Raw genomic sequence first — 3614 nt, 5'->3', positions numbered from 1 at the left:
CCTTCTCTTTCCTCCCCCCTTACCTCCCTCTATCTCCCTTCTTCCTTACTTCCCCTCTATCCTTTCCTCTATCTTTCCTTCCCTCATTACATCCTCCTTCCCTCTCTCTTCCTCCTTCCCTCTCTCTTTCGACTTCCTCCCTCCCTTCCCTTCTGTATTTTCTTCCTTCTATTTTTCCTCTCTCCTTCCTCTATTTCCTTCCTCCTTTCCTTCTGGGGGATGTTTGGCTGGGAGAAGAGAAGGTAGAGAGGGAACAAGGAGAACCATGTTTCAAGATTTCAGAGTGTCCCATTGAGGAGGAGGAGGAGGGGGGGGGGGACACTTACTTTCTGCTCCTCTAGAGATCAAGGCACAAGGGAGCAATGGGTTCAAATGGCAAGGAAAGAGATTCCACTGAAAAGGAATCTGATTAGGAAGAACTAGGTTCTTGTGGGTTTTTTCAGGAAGAACTTCCTGAAAGTAAGAGCTGTTGGAGAGTGGCACAGGCTGCCTGGGAATGTAGTGGAGTCTCCTTCCCTGGAGGCTTATTTGCAGAGGTTGTCTATCAGGAGTGCTTTGATTGTGCCTTCTTGTTTGGCAGGGGGGTTGGACTGGATGGCCCTTGGGGGTCTCTTCCAACTATATAATTCTAAGACTTCCTCCCTTTGAACTATAGACGACATCAGCTGATATTATAATATTATAATGCAATACAATATAATACTAATACAATATAATAATTATATATTTTATATTACATGTAATATTACTAATAATAGTACAATATAGTAATATATTATATTAATGCTAATATATAAGTATTATAAGCTAATATAATATATTATCGAAGGCATTCATGGCCAGAATCACTGGGTTGTTGTAGGTTTTTTCGGGCTATATGGCCATGGTCTAGAGGCATTTTCTCCTGACATTTCACCTGCATCTATGGCAAGCATCCTCAGAGATCTGTTGGAACTAGGAAAAAGGGTTTATATATCTGTGGAATGACCAGGGTGGGACAAAGGACTCTTGTCTTCTGGAGCTAGGTGTGGATGTTTCAACTGATCACCTTGATTAGCATTTGATTGCCTGGCAGTGCCTGGAGCAATCTTTTGTTGAGAGGTGATTCAATGGCCTTGTTTGTTTCCTCTCTGTTGTTGTGCTGTTCTAATTTTAGAGTTTTTTAATAGTGGTAATATAATATATATAAGTAATATTTATTTATTTATTTATTTGATGCACTTATTAACCGCCATTCTCAGCGGTGTACAGTACACATAAAAGACAATTACAAAGAAGCCGATCACACAACATATAAACTATACAACAACTACATACTACACTAAAAATCCGCTTCGTCTCATAGTGGAATCATAACTATTTATTATTTATTTATTTACCTTACTTCTATACCGCTGTTCTCAGCCCGAAGGCAACTCACAGAGGTTCACAACAAATACGAACAGCAAAAATTCAGTGCTACAGTATAGAAACAGTTAACAACCTAACACATTACACAGTTAATAAACAGTTACTACAATACCCATTCACTGTCGTCTCGTCATCAAAAACATGTTCCAGATTCGTCATCCATTGTTCCATTCCAGTGTTCATTAACCAATCATTGCACTAATTATTGGAACGCCTGCTCAAACAGCCAGGTCTTCACTTTTTTGCGGAATACCATTAGAGATGGTGCTAGCCTAATGTCCGTAGGAAGGGCGTTCCACAGCCGAGGAGCCACCACCGAGAAGGCCCTATCTCTCGTCCCCGCCAGCCGAGCTTGAGAAGCAGGCGGGATCGAGAGCAGGGTCTCCCCGGAAGATCTCAAAGTCCTGGTGGGTTCATAGGCAGAGATGCGGTCGGATAGGTAGGTTGGGCCCGAACCGTTTAGGGCTTTAAAGGCCAACGCCAGCACTTTGAATTCAGATCGGTAGCCAGTGGAGTTGGCGCAACAGGGGGGTTGTATGCTCCCTGCGCTCCGCTCCTGTTAAAATCATGGCTGCCGAGCATTGGACTAGTTGGAGCTTCCGAGCTGTCTTCAAAGGCAACCCCACGTAGAGAGCGTTGCAGTAGTCTAAACGGGATGTAACCAGAGCGTGGACTACCGTGGCCAAGTCAGACTTCCCAAGGTACGGGCGCAGCTGGCACACAAGCTTTAGCTGTGCAAATGCTCCCCTGGTCACCGCCGAAACCTGAGGTTCCAGGCTCAGAGATGAGTCCAGGGTCACACCCAAGCTGCGAACCTGCGCCTTCAGGGGGAGTGCGGCCCCATCCAACACAGGCTGTAACCCTATGCCCTGTTCGGCCTTGCGACTGACCAGGAGTACCTCTGTCTTGTCTGGATTCAATTTCAATTTGTTCGCCCCCATCCAGACCGTCACAGCGGCCAAGCACCGGTTCAGGACCTGGACAGCCTCCTTAGTAGCAGGTGGAAAGGAGTGACAGAGTTGGACATCATCCGCGTACAGATGACACCGTACCCCGAAACTCCGGATGATCTCCCCCAGCTGCTTCATGTAGATGTTAAACAACATGGGAGACAATATTGAGCCCTGAGGAACCCCACAAGACAATGGTTGTGGGGTTGAACAGGTGTCCCCCAACAACACCTTCTGAGATCAACCCTCTAGGAATGACCGGAGCCACTGCTGTGATAATAATATAATAATATATTGTATTAATATATTGGCAGGGGGATGGACTGGATGGCCCTTGGGGGTCTCTTCCAGCTCTAGGATTCTATATTTTTCTCCCTTCCACCATCTCAAGTCCTCTATTAAACGATCCTGATCAGGGAAAGGGGAAGCAGCAAAGTGTTCCTGAGCATGCGCAGAGGTGGTCGTATTAACTCTAGGGAAATCCCAGGAATAGAGCTCAGCTGGGAAGAAGTGGGTGCACTACCGGATGTGGTCGGCAGAGGGCGCAGGAACGAAGCATTTCTCTATCTCCGCCCTGCACTCTACGTCACAAGGCGACGAGCCCGGACACCAAACAGCCCTCATTTGCATCTTACTGCGACCACAATTCCTTGCGCGGTAGAACGAGCGAGAAGGGTCTCAATTCCCATTCCCCGTTTGTTGCTCGATCCTTTCTTTCTCTCTAATCGATAAAAAAAGAAAATCTAGTTGAATGTAAAGCCTAAGTTGCTGACACATCAGAGAGAACACCATAACTGAAATAGTTATCCCTGCAAGGCTGGATGGCTCAGTGAAGTTATGGAAAGCATACTCTGGTTTCTCTTCAGATCGTATAAATCTTTCGCCTTTTACTAAAGATTTCCGTGGAGAGGAACATTTATGAGTTTTTCTCAAATTTTTTGAGGCTCCACTTCAGTGGAGCTGATTCTCCTGGTTCAAAAATAGATGCGGATTAGTTTAGGAATAGTTATAATGCGGGTTAACCTATTGATGTGTTGCTAACGTATATGAGGTGCATTAGTGCAACGCTAGGGGTCTTTCCATGCAATATGGCTGTGATAGTGGACATCTCATCTCTGCAGATTGATGAGAAGCTATGAATAGGTCAAGTATTATGTCTCTTGTTGCAGTGATAGATCTGCTATAGTGATATTGCATGGGCTTCTGGGATTTGTAGTTTCAACAAGGGCATATATAGCATGCAGATTGTTATGG

General features: G+C 45.2%; 1 non-coding gene across 1 annotated transcript; it reads left to right on the top strand.

Moving 5' to 3' along the window:
• Positions 1-3206: 3206 nt before the first annotated feature.
• On the top strand, positions 3207-3322 carry LOC132775267 (U5 spliceosomal RNA). The gene has a single exon (XR_009631475.1). It is a non-coding gene; the product is annotated as a U5 spliceosomal RNA (small nuclear RNA).
• The last annotated feature ends 292 nt before the right edge of the window (positions 3323-3614 follow it).

The sequence above is a fragment of the Anolis sagrei genome, chromosome 4, assembly GCF_037176765.1.
Source record: "Anolis sagrei isolate rAnoSag1 chromosome 4, rAnoSag1.mat, whole genome shotgun sequence".
Lineage (NCBI taxonomy): Eukaryota > Metazoa > Chordata > Lepidosauria > Squamata > Dactyloidae > Anolis > Anolis sagrei.
This window is presented reverse-complemented; position numbering and strand designations above follow the sequence as displayed.